The 19,468-nt window shown below is 35.4% G+C and overlaps 1 pseudogene; it reads right to left on the reverse strand.

Annotated features, from left to right (window-relative positions):
- Positions 1 to 1,870: 1,870 nt before the first annotated feature.
- On the reverse strand, positions 1,871 to 2,820 carry LOC119042908 (mortality factor 4-like protein 1; annotated as a pseudogene).
- Positions 2,821 to 19,468: the final 16,648 nt, after the last annotated feature.

A 19,468-nucleotide genomic window follows, 5' to 3' on the forward strand; every position in this document is an offset into this window, starting at 1 on the left:
CTGTATTATATAAACATTTACTGTAATTGTAAGCTTAACTTCTATCATTGTACTCCTAATAAAAGGCTGAGAAACCTTTCAAATACAAACAGTAATTGATATGTTACACTTACAAAAAGGTAGCTATTATGAATGTTGCACTCAATATTCTTTTAGTGAAAAAAGTTGTTTTTAATGTATCTTTGAGAATTAATGAATTCTAATTTGAAATATGTTTTGAAAATATTAATGAATGCATGACATACATAAGCTACATAAGAACTATAATTTTAAACTATTAAAAGTATTTGAATTAAAAGAGAAAAAATCAACTGAATAATATTTTACCCCTAGTGAGAGTTTTTCTTTAAAGCTAGGGAATATTGAACAATGTTCATGCCTCTAAGAATCACTTAGACTTAAATTTGTTAATCAGTGTAATCTTGTGAGGAATTATACCAATAACATCAGTAATTTAAAATAAAAGTACACTAAGGAGAGAAATGAACAAATAAGAAAAGATAAATAGCAAAAGAAACCACCAACAAAACAAATAATATAGGCAACCAACCATATAGGAGAAGACATTTGCCAAAGATATCTTCAATAAAGAGGCTAATATCCAAAATATGAAAAGAACTCATACAACTAAACAACAGCAAAGGTCAAACAACCCAATTAAAAAATAACAGAGGACCTTAACAGACACTTTTTCCAAGAAGATGTACAGATGGACAACAGGTATATAAAAAGATGCTCAACTTGACTAGCTATAAGGACAATGCTAATCAAGACCACAATGAGCTATCCCCTCACACATGTTAAAATGCCTATTACCAATAAGACAAATAATAAGTGTTGGAGAGAATGTGGAGAAGAGGAAACCCTTGTTTCCTTTCCAGCAGTAAACTGCTGGTAGAAATGTATATTGGTGCAGCCACTATGGAAAAACAGTGTGGAGGATCCTCAAAAAGTTCAGAATAGAATTACCATATGATCCGACAATCACTCTACTGGGTATCTACCCACATGAAACTGAAAACACTCTTCAGAAAGATATAGCCAAGACATGGAAACAACCCAAGTGTCATTCAGTAAATGATTTGATAAAGAAGAAGTGATATACAAGGACTGCCTGGAAAAAGTCCAGCCACTGTTAGTATAGTGAGAACACTTTGAACAACATTGATGTAACTTGGCAGCCAAGGAGAGTGGACTGGAATGCACATTCATGAACAATGTTGACTTCGCTGCACTAGTCAGTGGGGACGGTAGATGTCATTGAGTGAGCCTGTGTGCCTTGTGGCCATAGCATTCAAAATGACTAAGTAAGTAGAGCAACAAGTCTGCATCAGATTTGGTGTTAAGCTTGAACATTCCTCCATGGATACTATTCAGATGATTCAGAAGGCTGCAGCTATGGGCAACTGGTGATTGGTAGCTTTATCACGACAAGGGGCCCTCTCATGACTCACATTTTGTGCAGTTTTTTTGGAAAATATCAAATCACCCTTGTGACTCAGCCTCTCTATAGCCCAGATTTGGCACCTTGTGACTTACGGCTTTTCCCCAAACTAAAATCACCTTTGAAAGGGAAGAGATTTCAAACTGTCCATGAGATTCAGGAAAATACAACAAGGTAGCCAATGGCAACTGGGAGAACTCCGTGAGGTCCAAGGTGCCTACTTTGAAGGAGGCAAAGGAGTCATCGTCCTAGGTACCATATTTCTTTTTTTTGAACTGTAACCCCTTTTATTTTCTGTTTAGGATGAAACAGAAAACAAACATGAATTCTGTAATACACTAAAATTTTCAAAGTACATCATTTGTACAAGAGGACTAAGAACAGAAATGTGTTACAAAGATCCAAACCAAGGTGTAAGTGAGCACCTCACATGGCTTTCTGGTGGTACTCAGGAGGAGCCACTTCATAATTGCTGGCACTAAACAAAGTTGCAGAATTCTTTGCCAGGTCCTTTAGGAAATCATGAAGATAATTCAGTAATAAAGCGAGGCTCTTCTCCTCCAGAGGTAAGGCCAGCATCACTCCAATTCATACATACAATCTCAGTAGATGTGGCTCTCCGTACACCTGGGACATGGGTACACCAGGGTGGTCTGCAAGGATCTCAGGATACTCTGGCCTCTCAACTTTGTAGAGTACAAAGTGTCCAGCACTCTTTATTTATTCCTGCAATGACTTCAATGACTGCATACTCCTTATTATCTCTGATTTCTTGTAATTTGCATAATCCTCCAGAATGGAATCCACGTCCTTCTTCGTAGGAAGGTAAAAGAGCTCTTTCAACTGGGTAATTAGGTCCCAGTCATCAACAAGCCATGGTTTCAGTTCCTCAGGAATCTTGATTTCAACATCAAGTCTGTTCATGAACATTTCCTCATTTTCAACATGTGGGATCTACTCCAGCTCTCTTCTTGAGAGGAGGATGAGGTGTCTCGCTGGTACCGCCACCATCTCCATTTCCAGGAGTTTTCTGTTTGTTCGTTTTTGTTTTTACTTCCATGTTTTTCTGTTGCAGACCTGCTGTCTTCTTCTCCAGGGCAACCCCTCTCACCTTCCCCTCTGCTTACTGCTCCTGACTGGCTTTTTGAAGTTCTCACTGTTTCTGCAGATGGGTGTCCATATGTATTTGAGTACTCTGCTTTCCCAGAGCCATCCATCCCAATTTTATTTCAACCACTGTAATGTGTGAAGTATTTCACTTGTTTGTCCTTTATGGCAACCTTTACACACTTTGCTTCATAAAGAAGAGGCCCATGAAAGCACAGCACTCACTCTCTCTCCTAAAATTTAGGCTTCGGGTCCTGCTTTGGCATCATTTATAGGGATTTGCCTCAGCCCCCTCCTTCCATGTTTGTTGTATCTTGTATCTCCTTCAGTAAATATCTCTATTTTACTCAGTGGGCGGCCGGATACTTTCTGGACAGGCAGACTTTGTACTTTTAAATACTGGTTATTGTGAATCCCAAGATTTTTAGACAAAACAGTCTCATTTTTCCCCTACAACACCAAAGACAAACTTCATCACCATGATTGCTTGAAAAGTACCTGTAATTTCTCGAACATATTTACCCAAAGTGGTCTGTATTTATACTTTTTGAATAAGACAGAATAATAATGAGTTCCATGAATGATAATTATGCTTTTCTCCAGGTGTCTTAAGTGCTATTATTGAAAGAGCACATTATAAGACAATGATTTGAGAACTGCTGATATGAAACTCCTGCTCCTAAACAACCCCCTTACTCCTTATCATATAAAGAAATTCCATTAATTGAGCATTAATTCTTTTGCCTGAAGATAGTTCTCTTACAAGGTATATTTTAAATCAATTTGTAAAGTATATGATTGTCTAACCACTATACTATACACTTGAAACTAATACAGAATAATATTAAATGTAAACTGTAATACAAAATAAAAAGTAAATAAGTAAAAATTTTTAAATTAAGAAAAAATAACTCAATTGTCTAATGGGAACGCTAGAGTAAACTCATTGAAAAAGGAAAGAGGCACCTATTTTCTTTGTATACCAACAGCTTCTTGAATTTAGGAGTTATTTTTAAAGGATGAGAAAAAGAAAAGCAATAATAAATGAACCCCAAAATTATTACAAACATAACATCTGTTAGAGAGACTGCCCTAGTTTAAAATTAATTTTCCAATTAAGATCCTAAATGTAATTTTGTGATTTTTCATTGGGGGGCATTTCAGAACACTTACAATTAATCTTTTATTAAGTCGTTCATTGATCAAGCTTCTAGTTCTGTGCTTTTTATTGAACACTGTAACATGTTCCCTACAGACACCCTTTGATTTTATGCCATATTTTCAGTGCTTTGGTTCTACATACTAACAGTTAATAGCATTTGTAAGTTTATTTTAACAATGCACCCTTCCTTCAGCATAGGACTTATCTTTCCAAGGAGTTATTGTTATAAAGCCACAGAACTTCAGTTAGCTGTAAACATATTTAAATACCACCAATGCTCCTAATTTTCTGGATTATATACACTGCTCCTCCATTAAATAAAATAATATTATTTACTTTATATAGTTTTCTAAAATTAAATCAAATGCTTTTAAATATTAGAAATACATGTATATATATTTGATAGAAAAAAGAACATGCATCATGTTTTTTTCAAATACATATTTATAAAAATCTCCAAATGTCTGTTTAAAATAATCAAAAGTCCGTCTTCTAAAAAATAAATGAAAGGCATCATAGTGTGAAAAAATCAATTTAGAATCAAGTAGACCCATGTTCAACACTCAGTTTTGTTACATAGCTGAGCAATATGCTGAGTTTCCCTAGACTCCAATGTCTGTGTACTTGGGTCTGCAAGGGCCTGCCATTGGCCCTGGTATATGAGGTGGCTGAGGTGTTCAGTTAAGATAATTTACAAAAAACCAGTGTTCAGCAGTATATGGGCACACAAGTAATAAAAAATAAAACTAAAAATGACTCAAATTATAGTCAATAAAACTATTCAAATGATATTTAAAAGTTAAAATTAAAAAGATTTAAATATTAGTCAAACTAAGTTACATTAAGATGTTAAAATTCAAAGGATTTTTTGAGGAATAGCGTGTAGGGACAAAGAGAAGAAGGCATAGATTTTTTGTTTACAAAACCAAATAGACAGTGATATCATTCATAGTAATATTATTAAAAAGCTTGGTTTAAAAGGAGAAAACTTTGAGTTTGGCTTTGAATAAGCTGATTTGAAGATATGAGATATCCAAAAGAGGATGTGAAATAATTAATGGAGTAATATCAGTTAATACATTAAAATTCTTTAGAATTAGTTCTGGCACATAATTGTATTTATTATTATTATTATTATTATTATTACTACTACTACTACTATTCAAAGATTCCAAGCTCATAATAGAAATTTGAATAGAAATGTAAGTTTTTGATTTACATGCACACAGTCTCAATAACAAGGAGCAAGGACTAAAACGAGCTCAAGTTGTCCAGCACTGGACAAAGATGACGTGATGTTTAAACTATGCCCCCCATCAGTTATTGCACATGGGCTTTTCTGAGAGGAAATGACTGAGCAATGCAGCTCTCTGATGGTGAGGGAAATCCCTCCGGGAGGAAAGAGGGGCCTGACATCTAAAGAATGTTTGCAGGGAGCACTCCCGAACACTAGGAAACAAGTCCTGCCTTGAAGAGGGATCAGAGCAACGAATCACCATCCCTCACTTTCCTTGTTATGCAGCAACATATCTACCACACTGTGGGGTAGATATAGTTTAACCTGGCACTCTTAAACTACTAATATTCAGTGTCTACAGGGTACACTTTGGGAAGCACTTCCATAAATTTTCCTTTTAAAGACTATATGATGGCGGACTTCCGCCAAGATGGAGGTGTAGGTGGAACCACCTTGCTTCCCTGCACAATGAAGTCTAAGAACAACTATTTTTAACAACAAAAAACACAACCAAACCACACAGAAAATCAACAATACGGAGTTCGAAAAAACGAAATGCTCAGCTAAACTGGTAAGAGGGGCGAAGCCAGCAGCAGAGCGGGTTGACCAAAAAGATCCCTGACCTGGTGGTGTGCAAACAGCCGAAGGCGCAGATCGCAGGGAAGAGGCGCAGCTGGCTGTCTGCGGTAGGTCGCGCCTGTGCGTGCAGATAAACCAGTGAAGAGGCGAGCATTGAGACCGCAAGGCACGGGGCAGCAGGCTGGCACAATTCCAATGGGATAAACAAGAGGCCTGGGCAAGTGGTGGGACCAGACAGATAGGGCTAGCGGAGAGGACCGCCATTGCTCCCTCTCTGACCACGCCCCCACACACAGCGTCACAAACCAGCGACCTGGGTGGCCCCGCCCTGTTGAACAACTAAGGCTTCTGCTCCGCTTACTTAACGGTGCAAACAGAGCAAAAATGGCTCAAGAACAACTCAGAGCCCCAGAGCCTATAAATCTAAGCGATGAAGAAATAGCCAAACTTTCAGATGCACAGTTCAAAACACTGTTTATCAGGATCATCACAGAACTGGTTGATTTTAGTCACAAATTAGAGAAACATATGGAAGCTAAACTAATTGAAATGAATGGTAATGCAAAGGAAACCAATAGTAATGGAAAGAAAATTGGGACTCAAATCAAGGGAGTGGACCAGAAGGAAGAAAAAAATGATCAAACAGAAAAGAATGAAGAAACAAGAATTCAAAAAAATGAGGAGAGGCTTAGGAAACTCCAGGACATCTTTAAACGTTCCAACATTCGAATTATAGGGGTACCAGAAGGGGAAGAGTCACGAATGGAAACCTTATTCGAACAAATAATAAAAGAGAACTTCCCCATTCTGGCACAGGAAATAGACTTCCAGGAAGCTCAGAGAGTCCCAAAGAAGTTGGACCCAAGAAGAAACACACCAAGGCACATCATCATTACACTATCCAAGATTCAAATGAAGGAGAGAATCCTAGAAGCAGCAAGAGATAAGGGGACAGTCACCTACAAGGGAGTTCCCATCAGCTGATTTCTCAAAAGAGACCTTACATGCAAGAAGGGGCTGGAAAAAGGTATTCCAAGTCATGAAAACCAAAGACCTACAACCAAGATTCCTCTATCCAGCAAAGTTTTCATTTAGAATGGAAGGACAGATAAAGTGCTTCTCAGATAAGATCAAATTAGAGTTCATCATCACCAAGCCCTTATTATATGAAATGTTAAAGGGACTTACCTAAGAAAAAGATTTAAAAAAATGAACAGTGAAAGGACAGCAAACTCACAGTTATTAACAACCACACCTAAAACAAAAGCAAACTAAGAGGACAGCTAGATCAGGAGCACAAGCATAGAAATGAAGATCACATGGAGGGTTAGCAATAGGGGATTGGGAGAAGGAGAAGGGGGGAGAAGGTACAGAGAATAAGTAGCATAGATGGTAGGTAGAAAATAGATAGGGGGAGGGTAAGAATAGTAGGGGAAATACAGAATCTAAAGAATCTGAGACACGTGTTCATGAACTAAAGGGGGGTGGAATGGTGGGGGAGGGGGTGTGCAGGGTGGAGGGGAACGGAGGGGGGGAATAGAACAAATGTAATGGCATAATCAATAAAAAAGTTTTAAAAAAACTATATGATGAAAGGTGTACTGTTTTGAAGGGAAGATATAAAACTGCCTTTGTATACAAATGACCTTATTGTCCACGTAATATGTAAATGTTCCTGAAAATAATAAACGATTACAATAATATTTTTCAAGAAACAATATACAAAAGTCAATCATCTATAGAGTAGCAATAAACAAGTGGAATTTGAAATTAAAAGCACAATACTATTTATATTAGCAACTAAAATAAAGGAAGTGTAAACCTAAAATATATGTATAACGTATGTATTTCTTTATATGATGAAAAATACATATTTCTGATGCAAGATATCAAAAAAGAATAAAATAGAGAGATATTCCATGTTCAAAGATGGGAAGACTCAATAATATAAATATATTGGTTCTTCCCAACTTAATCTATAGATTCAATTCAATCTCAAAATTCAGCAAGTTATTTTGTGGATACAGGGAAACTGATTATAATGTTTATTTTAAAGTTTTATAAGCTACAAAAGACCCAACATAATATTGGAGGAGACAGAGGAAATTGAAGACTGACGTTAGATGACTTCATTACTGTCCATACAGCTACGTTAATCAAGACAGTGGTAAGGCAAAAGAACTGACAAAGAAATCAATGGACTGCAAGAAGGTCCTGAAACTGACCCAAAGGAACAGATCTTTTGACAAAGGAGCTAAGGCATTACAATACAGCAAGGACAGTCTTTTTAATAAGTGGTGCTGAAACAACTGAACATCCACAGGCACAGACGTGACTCAAGGCCCTGACTTTACACCCTTCACAAAAATTGGATCACAGACATAAGTGTAAATACAAAAGTATAAGAATTCTAGGACATAACATATTAGAAAACCTAGATAATCATTAACATAAAAATGTCTTTCAAATTAGAAAAAGGCATAACACAGAAAAATAATTAATAAGCTGGACTTCATTAATTAAAAATATCTGCTCTGCAAAAAACACTGTCAAGGGAATAAAAAGACAAGCCACAGACTGGGAGAAAATATTTGCAAAAGACATATCTGATAAAGGACTCATCCGAAACACACAAAGGACTCCAAAACTCAATAAGAAAACAAATAAGTTAAAAAAAACCGGACCTAAGACCCTAACAGACACTTCACAGAAGAAGGTATGCAGATGGCTGATAAGCATATAAATGATGTTTCACATCCTATGTCATCCAGGAAATGCAAATGAAAACAACAAACATTGTATTCCTATTACAATGGTCATAATCCAGAACACTGACTGACAACACCTAATGACGCTACGATGTGGAGCAACGGGAATAACAGAAATTCCCATTTGATGGTGGTGGCAATGCAAAATGCTTCGGCTACTTTGGGAAAGAGTTTGGCAATTTCTCACAAAGCTAAACATACTCCTACCACAAAATCCAGCAATCATGCTCCTTGCTTTTACCCAAAGAAGGTGAAATATTATGTCCTCACCAAAATCTGCACAGAAGGGTTTATAGCAGTGCAATTCATAGTTGCCTAAACGAGGAAGTGACCGAGTAGGGGCATAAATGTGGAGCATCCTGACAATGGACTATTATTCATCACCAAAAGGAAATGAGCTATGGAGCAATGGAAATAAATGGAGGAAATGTACTATAGGACTCTAGAAAGACAAAAAGATGGAGACAGTAAAAGGAATCACTGGTTGCCAGTGCTTGGGGCAAGGAGGAATGAGTAGACAGAACACACAGTTGTTTCTTTCTTTATTTTTTATGGCAGTGAAGCTCTTCTCCATAATATTTTAATAGCAAATACATGACCTTAAAAATTTGTCCAAATCCAGAGACTGAATAACCCCAAGAGTAAACCATAATATAAACTATGGAGTTTGAATAATGGAGATGTGTCCACTAGTGTCATCAACTGTAACACATGTACTACTCTGGTGAGGATGTCAATAATGAAGAAGGTTATGCAAGAGTTGAAGGAAGGAGTATATGAAAAACCTCTTTACCTACAACACAATATTTCTGTGAGTGGTCTAAAAACAGTGTATTAAAAAACTAAGATGTTTGTTGCAACACTTCTTGCAATGGTGAAGAGCGAAGAGTCTATCCATCAGTATGGAAATGAATGTATAAAATATCTATGCTGTGGTAGATCGCAAATTTGGTCCCATATTCTCAGCCTCCCTGGGTCTATGCCCTTACAGTGTGTTGTTGCAAATAGCCCTGACAAAAGCTGAAGCCTAGTTCTCTACTCTTTCAATCTGGTTTGGCTACGGGACTTCTTTAGTCTAATGTGGCATTAGCTAGGTCTGAAACAGAGGCTTGAAAAATGCTTCCATGTTGAGGCCCATTCCCTTGCTGTGCTGGAACCCTGACACCACCATGTGAACAAACCTGAGCCAGCAGGCCATGTGAAAAACTGAGGCACAGTTGTTAATATCTGCCCACCTCCAGCAGGTGATTGAGGCTGCAGGAGACCATCCAGCCACCATTTCACCTCCCAGCTGAAGACATATACATCAAAAAAAGCTCATCAGAGATCAAACAAACTTTATTAAACCAAACTTTATCACAACTGTGTAGCTGACCTTTTAAAGTCACTAAGTGTTGAGCTGGGCTTTTTTCATAGCAATAGGTAGCTGATCCCTTTCCATAAATTAAGTACCATGAAGCAATTTGAAAGAATGGAATGATTATATGCATATCAGTGTACTGACATAGAAAACTTTCTGAGAAAATGTAATAAGAACAAACAGACAAAACACGAAGGTCTTGTCATTCTCCAGGGTATACTATAGCCTTGCAATAAATTCTTTTTTGTTGTTGTTATTAAAAAGAAAAAAGATGGTATATGTTTTATGGGTTATGAAGATAGTAAAATTACCTGTGCAATAAGATGTTTTAATGCCTTAAAACTTCCCAAATAGGATGTCAGAAAATTTTTGTTACAGATGAAAATATCACAAAATAAACCCAGGTCAGATATGATCACCATTTATAAGTACATTTTGTGTTATGATCATCCACTCTCTTCCAATATCCATTTATTCACTTGTGAAATTTTTAATTAAGTGAAATAAAAATACAAATAGCAAAATAAATGAATATTTCAAGATCATATTAAAGCTTAAATAAGTTTATCTTTGATTTTTCTTCTAAATTTGTTGAGAAAAAACCCAGAAATAGCTTCAAATGAAACACTGTCATGAAAATATCTTCAGGTCATTTTATTGGTTCTGAGGAAATATGGGCAAACTGTTACATTCTAAATTTCTAAAATCAGTCCTATTTTCTTCAAAAAAATGTATTTGTGGAAGTTAAAAAAGCGAAACCTCAAAAAAACACTGTAATAAAAATATATTTAATAGCCTGGCTGGTGTGGCTCAGTGGATTGAGCACCAGCCTGATAACCAAAGGGTCACTGCTTCAATTCCCAGTCAGGGAACATGACTGGGTTGCAGGCCAGGTTTCCAGTAGGGGATGCGTGCAAGGCAACCACACATTGATGTTTCTCTCCTTCTCTTTCTCCCTCCCTTGCCTTCTGTCTAAAAATAAATAAATAAAAAAAATATATATATATGTATATATATATTAATGTATACTCATTTAGAATAATCTGGCAGGCTGAACCTATTCCTGCCAATAGTAGTAAATGTTTTTTTAAACCAAATATTGCCGTTCTGAGGCAGGAAAAAATATGACAATACTTATTCAGGAACAAAAGAAAACCTAGAAGTTAATTCTGCCACTATTTATCATTAAAAGTTCCTTTTATTTTGTTTTTCCTACAGAATTCAAAAGCTCAGAACAAATAAAAAGGCACATGTTTTTAATTAGGATAAACAGAGTTCTTTGTACTTGAACATGGGATGGCAAGAAGAAAATTTCTCTGTTGTAGACTGCTCTGCCTGGTTCTAGAAATTGTATCTCTACCCCTTGTGGCTAAGGGCAAGGGACGACCTTTGGAGTGCCAGCTGCAGGAGACAAAGCCTGTCTCTGGTAGCAAAAGCTGCCTCAGTTCTTCTCCCTGCCCCCAAAGCTTGGTTGGAAGTCAATGACGGGTAAGACCCCTCACAGCTGGGGGCAACCTAAGCCAGACTCAACCACTTGGGAGGCCTTCATGGAAGGACTGGGGGGGGGGAGCTGCAACAAAGAGCAATAGACTCTCACCCCCCGGCTTTGACAAAGCCCGAGTCCCCATGTACTCTGGGAGAAGCGTTTCCTGGCTCTAATCCCCTTAAGCCTGAATACCTGTTGGGAGAGGTGCAGCTCCTTGCCTTGCTAGAGCATGTCCTGGGGAAAATCTGGCATCACAAAGACTTGCTAATAAACCTGTGAAATCTGCTCTGCTAAGAGTGCTTTCATTCATATGATAAGGGTCCGAGAGGAAATGAGTACCTCTCCCAAAGTTTCTGCAACTCTCTACCTGACAGACACTGACTCAGACTCTGAAGCCCTCAGATTTCTTTGAAATGTTATCTACTGTTTGAACCTTGCCTTCCTGTATTCCTGTGTATTACAACCCAATAAAAGGCTATGGAGCAGAGGGGTTGGGGCCTTTTTCTCCTCGGAGAAACTGGTCGCTGCTGGCCTTTGTATCCCCTGAGAAAATGGCCACAGCCCACTTATCCTAATCAAGCAGATCACAGCATGTCTCGGCCATATTCACTCATGTCCGTGGCACTCGGGGGGACTCGTGAGAAAGTCGCCCCCACATTTCTCATTTTAAGTTCTTATAGATTGTTAAATTTCTTATACCAATGTTGCATTTATAAAAAGTTTCATTTGTTCCTTAAAATTACTAGAATTCCATGTATCATTTCTTAGCTTTATAATTTGTAATCACTGTCTAAAAAGGCATTGGTGAGTGAACAAACAGAGCCACTATGAAATAAACAGAGACAAACACTATAAAAAGGTTCTCAGTAAATTTGGGGGAAAAAATGATTTGATGTAAGCCAGCGCTGCCTTCCCCATAGTTTAGAACTGGTCTTCACAGGTTGCCAAAACTGTAGTGGAATGTAGGCATTTTAGTACAATTGACTAGATAATTGACTGAAGTCTTACTGTACATTTTTCTTGTATAAATATTAATTTATTGATTTATTTAAAATTTAAGATTGTAAGACATTTGCTGAATTCGAACAACATTTTATTTAGCTCAAGGGTCAATCTCCCCTCCCCTTGAGTACAAATCACTGAAATACTGTCAGTCAATGGGAAAATATACAGAGGGCATAAAGTCTGATTTATACATGGCTTTTAAAGAGCGTCTTTTGTATAGAGTAAGTAAGATACATTTATTTATGCCGGGAATATGTTTACATTATATTCCTATGGTTTATATTATAGTATGTAATTTACTAATATATATGCTAATAAATAAATGGACAAAGCAGAAAAAGTCTTCAAATGCTATTGATTTCAATTCAGATTAACAAAAAAACTGACTTTCTAAAACCACACTTAATTTTTGTCACCTCTTATCATCTGCTTTAAATTATTTTTTTCAAAATGTTATGGTGTAATCTGGTATTAGCAAATGCCATTATTACCTTTAGCTATTTCCAATATGTTAACTAATTTCTTTTTGCAAAGAGCACTATTACAAAGACAATAACCAAAACAAATCTTCTAAATGCATCTCATAAAAATAAATGTAAATAAAATTATAAGTGCATTAATTTTACATAAGCACTAAAGAGAAATCTTAAATACTAAAAAAGTAATAAGTAAAAATTATGTAATTATTAGGGAATACTGTAAGAACGCCACAATGAAAGAAGTCCTTTGGCGTGATACATCAATGTGCACCATAGAAATCACTTATAACATCAAGTAGAACAAATACCTTTAAATTAGTTACTAATCTTTCAAAATTATTCATAGGGTAATTATTTTCTGAGTAGCACACTGTATTTACTTTAAATTGTAATTATTGCACATATGAGAGAGTGACATAGCCTACAAATAAATTCAGGAAAGATGAGTCAAATAGCTAAATACACAGATAATGATGATGAGAAACGAATTCCACTAAGCCGAGTTTAATTGTACAAAAATTCCCTAGAGTCAGAAAATTTATATTCTATGATTTTATGCAGAATATATTTGAAAAGCAACAGAAGTGACTGTAGGGAACCAAGATGACATGTTCACTAAGATGTTCTTTGTCATTTTTACTGCTTTAAACCTCTTTCATCCCAAGAATTCTGATTTTAATTAAAAATGTCATTTTGTTTTTTTTCAATATATATGAAGTTAAAATATATCCAAGAAATGATTATTGGATAAATAATTGTTATATGATTTTTTTAGATCATTCTTCCACATAGGAAGCTCATTTTGAGAACAGCAAAGCAAAACTGCTATTTTTATATTCAAAGGGCAATATTTAGGAATTTCCTGGCTTCTGAGGGACACAAATATGTGGGAGTGTTTTCAAATTACATTGATACAAGGATTGCCTTGTGACATTTAATATGAAATAAACTAATTTATATCATAGTACACAATACATAGTGGATCCTGGAAAATATCCAATACATTCTATTGTCCTTATACTTGTTCTAGCTCCAAGACTATTAATACAAAAATCTAGAAAGTAGAACTTTCTTTATGTAATGCAGACAACAGAAAACCTAGTCTATTGAAATAGTGATAAATTATAAACTTTAATTAATTCAAAGATAATTATCTACTGCCAACAACATGCCAGCCACCGCGTAGCTGATAGAAAAAAGCAACGAACAAACTAAAGTTCTCTTCTCCTGGCGTTTCAAGTCTGTGTGGAATGATGAGGAGAGATAAAGAGTAAACAAAGATATAGGCAAATACAGACTCTGTTGAGTAGGGATTTTTGCTGTGATAAAATATAAAGCAAGTGAGAAAAGAAATAGTGATACAGGTGTCAAGAGTAATATTTCAGATACCAGGAGCAAGCAGGTTTCTAGGCGACACCTTAGCAGAAAGCTGAAATAAGTGAAGGAGAAAGCATGTGATCAGGGAAAAGAGCATTCACACAAAAGGCGGTGATAGAATTCTAGATTTCCAAAACGGTGTGTGCTTGCAGTCTTTGAACAACAGCAAGAAGGTTGGTACGAATAGCGGCTACAAAGAAGAGAGAAATAGAAAATGACATCAGACAGGGAACTAAGGGTGAATGAATACGCTAATCTTTTGTTCACAGTAAATTCAGTTTTTAATTTTTGGTAATTACTAAATTGTATTTGCTTTATAATAGAACATAAGGAGAAGAATGCATCATTAATAGGGCCATAAAGGAAAAATCACTTGTTTCAAGATAGGTGGCACTATGACACAGCACCCAGGGACTACATTTTGACAGCATCAGTCTTCAGCTATGGAGGTAGTGAATTTCTCTATTATTGCTTCTTCTTAACTGAAAGAAAGGTGAGTGCATAGTAGATGATAAAAATTCAAGACTAAAATTAAACATAATTAAAAGTAGTGAAATGTCAGGAGGGTTCATCTGGCAACTGGCAGTATAGCTGAACTTGAAAAACACTGATAAATCATCTATCAGGTCTAGACCCTAATTTGCCAGCAGTAACTGCCTGTTACATATTCCATTAAAAATAAAATGAAAAGGTTGGATCTGGCTTTTAAGATGAACATTCTCTGGACATATGCAAATGCCCCAGCACATTAATATACACATTAAATGTATACAAATATTTGCCTATTAATTATACCTCAATATAGCTGGATAAAATTTTTTTAAAGATGAATGTTCTCAAACTCTCTGCTTCAACACATTTTGCTCCAATAGAAATTACTTGGATCCTCGTGATTCCATTGCATTTTATAACCTCACTTAGAGGCTGTGATACCTGAGCCCTGGCTGGGTCAGGGCTTCATCCCACATAACAAAAGGTCACAGGTTTTATTCCTGGTCGGGTCCGGGGCAACCGATCAATGTTTCTCATTTCAATGTCTCTCTCTTTATCCCTCTTCCAAATTTATCCTCAGCTGAACACTTTTTAAAAAGCTAGAATATCTGGAATTAATTAAATGTCATATCTTATTTTAATGTTGTTGATGTTTTAATCCTTTATACAAAACAAAATCAAATTAACAATGTTTTTCATTTGAAATACCAAGTTGTATGTTCACTTGAGTTACATAGTTTTCAAGATGGATGCTAAAAATATATGCTTACTGTTTCAGTGCTTTTATTTGATGGTATATTTTGCCATAACACAGTTAGTCTCCTTATCTGTGCAAAACAATGTAGGCTCTATGATATTTCCATTTCTTATATAAAATCAATAATTTTAGATGTTGTTTTAACTACCATATATCATTGAGATAAACATAATTTATTTTTTAAAATATATTAATAGTCTAATGAAAATCATTATATGAATCATATGAAAATCATTAAATGAAAAACATGTTAAATCATACCATGGTATCCATATTAATGTGTCAGTCACACCATTACTATGAGATTTAAAATTTACCCTTGGCCTTATTGTTACTTACCAAAAAAAGGTAAATTTTTATCACCACAGAGAGAGACAAAGTCAGAAACAGATCTTATTTTGTATCTTGACTTTACCAGGCAACAAATACTGATCTTGAACAAGGTTCCTTAACTTTAACATGAGGAAAAAGTCCCTAGTCCAAGAGTGTAATCATCTGCAAACAAACAAACTCAATAATACTAGCTACTCCTAGTGGGTAAAACAAATTAAGTTATATGGTTTCTCTTTACTTTGTAACGTCAATCGACATTTCCAAGACAAAATGCAATTGATATGTCTCTAGAGTCTGAAGTGTTAGCTTTTCATATTTATGCAATATTTGTATTTTCTATACACCCATAATATAAAATATTTCTGGTTTTGAGGCTTTTAACTATAACACAAAGAACAGTGAGACAACTGCATTAAAGATAATCCATCTAATAAAATATTTTTCACTCTAAGATTCAATAAAAACAGGCGTGGGCCTTCAAATGTTAACATGAGCAATACTAAATGATGCCTTGATTCTGAGGTTGGCGAGCTATGGATTATAGGTTTCTTGTGGCAAAATTTCTTTGACTCTTATGAACCCTATGTCCAAGAGGAGAAAGTGGAGAAAATGGTAAATGGCCATGTGATAGTTTTCTCTGAATGAACCAAGCTACACCTCCCTGAAACTTCGTTCCATGCGGCCGAGTATGAGAGAAGATTCCTTACTGCATCACAAGTTTCTTAAGATCAGGACATAGATATTACTATGCTAATGTCTTCCCTCTTGGAGTCTGTCTTTCACATAGTGGGCAATCAACATACTCAGAATAAATAAATAAATATCAAGAATATTGTCAGTATCTTTCTAAACCCCCTCCTAGTGGCAACACGAAGAATTGTTGAATTTTCCAGGTAGAAATCAAGGAGGAATCAATTTTTCCCTTTACAGTCTTAAGCCCATTATCATATTTAAAAGGATAGAATCCCCAAATTTGTAATCAAGTCACAACTTAATTTAATGGCACTATTTATTAATGGTTTTGAAACACTATAATTATAATGGCAAATGAAATGGTAGTAATAGTTCCAGCAGCCCCAACAATGTGATGGTAAATAATATTATGCCCCCAGGTCAAGTGCAGCTACTGTGAGAAGTGTTTGCCTCTCATTGTTATAGTATCAGTTCATTCACATAGTACCTTACTAACAGTAGGATTTCAGTAACATCTGTTGAACGAATAATTAAACCTAGAAAATGTATGGTTATTTAAAAAGCAATTATTTTCTATATATATTTTCAATAGGAAACTATTTAATGATAAAAGGTATAATTCTTCCAATTCATACTCAGAGTGCTTACTCAAGAAATTAGAGCTCTTTCTTGCTTTCTTCTTTCCCCTCTCATAGCGAGGGTTACAGTGAGATTAACCACCATAATTAACCACCGTAAGTTAACCACCATTTGCAATGATCTGAATTAGTCTAGTAACATAATAGATTCCTATAAGAGCACAGCTCATTGGTATATGAACAATTTGACATCTTCATATTGCCTCGAATTTGTTATTTCCAAGCAAATACTTTCAAGTAATTCTTGATTGGTATATTGAACTTATAACATTATAATGACTTAGAACCTATCCTTACTACCAGACGTGGAAGAAGACTGATAATGGATTCAGAGAAAAGTGTTCTGGTTCAGTTATTGTTAAAATCTTCCCAGTAGAGCCCTGGCTGGTGTAGCTCAGTGGATTGAGCACGGGCCTGTGAACCACATGATAGCGGTTCGATTCTCCATCAGGGCACATGCCTGGGTTGCAGGCCAGTTCCCAGTAGGGGACTCATGAGAGGCAACCATACATTGATATTTCTCTCCTTCTCTTCCTCTCTAAAAGATAAATAAATAAAATCTTTAAAAGAGAAAAGACATTGACTTGAAAAAATGGAGAAACATCTCTTTAAAAAATCTTCCCAGTAGAGGATAATTTGCCAAATAAAAATGGAAATTTAAAAGAACTAGTTTTCCATTATTTCAGGTGGTGCTGTTAGATACTATTAATTTACTATTAAATTACTTCTGCAAATGATACTATTAATTTACTTCTGCAGTTAAAAAGAACACAAGTTATATAAGCAACCTCCAGAGAAAAATGATGTCCCAAGTTTGAAGTTAAGAACCTATAAGAATATACTTTTCCGAGTGGGTTTTTTTCCTAATCAAAGAGCTGACGTATCAATAAATGTCAATGTTTTCAAAGCTAGAACTGCCATTTACTGTTTAGTTGTCAAATATGTGCAACCATAGTGCATTGCTATTTAAGATGTTGTTTTCCTTTCCTGAAAGCATCAAAAGTTTTTGATAATCATTAGATATTTGAAAATTACATGTGACCAACTACTTTTGGACTAGTGATCAAATATGATACTTGAATACTATTAGCCTATTTCAAGATACTTAGGAAAGATCATCCATCCAGAAAGAACAAAATCAAATAAAATTAGATACTCTGAAAGAAGACTTGCTTTGCAAGTTGTATTATGTCTTCGACATTTAACATGCATGAGAGTGGGGCACTCAGAGGTTGTATGGTTCCCAGTGAAATGTCAATACTTTACTCACCACCTCACTGAATACTCTTGGCTTACTTGGATTGAATACGTTACACTTTATAATGAGAACAATGTGTATTTTCATGTTTCATGCAATGCTACAAGCAAATTAATACTTCAAAAGTGTTTACTATTTAAACCTAGTAATAAAATTGTCTATAAAATTAATAATTGTAACAACAAACTTCATTCATCTATAAGAAGGTATTTTCATTTTTAAATCAACATGGACCTTTGGGAAAAAATAAAATGTTTTATTTTCATTATCAACTGAATGTTTGGGTTCTCTGAAACTTTACATGCTGAAATCTTAATCCTCAACGTGATGGTATTAGAGGGCGGGAAACCTGGGAGGTAATTAGTTCATGAGAGTGCAGCACTTACAAAAGGAATTAGTGCTCTTATAAGAAGACACTTGAGAAATTATTCACTTTCTCTTCTCTTTGTCATGTGAGGATACAAGAAGAAAATCACCTGTAAACCAGGAAGAATTTTTCCCCAGAATCTACTTTGTAAATCTCTATTGTTTAAGACACCGAGTCCATGGAATCTTGTTATAGCAGTCTGAACTATGACAATGATAATATCAAAGTTGTCATAATTTATCATGTCTATATCAAAAACAAAGTGACAGAAGCCCAAAATGAACATTTAATAAGAACAATTCTTGTTATGGCATGTATTTAAAGAGAAGTTTCACACAATTTGTGGTACAAAACATAAATAGAATTGGTCCATTAAAAGAACACACATTTTCTAAAGAGGATTTTAAAAATATAAGTCAAATGCCTTAGCATTTTTATACCCTTTCAGGAAGGAATACTAGTTCTAAAATGTATTCTAAAGAAATAATCTTGGATGTGTGGTTACATCTAACTTTGGTATTTTTAATTAAACCATTGTTTAGAAGTAAGTAATTGAAATAAACCTAAATCAAGAGTGTCAAACTCATTTTCATCAAGGGCCACATCAGCCTTGAGGTTGCTTTCAAAGGGCTGAATGTAGAGGTCTTGCCCCTAGTTAAGGAGTAGTTACATTGATACAGTTCTAAAATTACATTTGGCCCTTTGAAGGTAATCAACTGCAAGGCTGGTGTGGCCCCTGGTGAAAAGGAGTTTGACATCCCTGATCTAAATGTCCAACTTTATAAGTTATGAAATACCAAGGAATAAAACCTAAGCTTTTAAAATAATACCAGGACTGAAATGTATGTTCAAAATACATGAAAAAGAAACAAAGATATGTTTTAAAGGAGATAGAATAGGATTTATTTTAAATATGTGTATTAGTA

The sequence above is a fragment of the Artibeus jamaicensis genome, unplaced genomic scaffold, assembly GCF_021234435.1.
Source record: "Artibeus jamaicensis isolate MK-2021 breed Jamaican fruit bat unplaced genomic scaffold, CSHL_Jam_final contig_332, whole genome shotgun sequence".
NCBI lineage: Eukaryota > Metazoa > Chordata > Mammalia > Chiroptera > Phyllostomidae > Artibeus > Artibeus jamaicensis.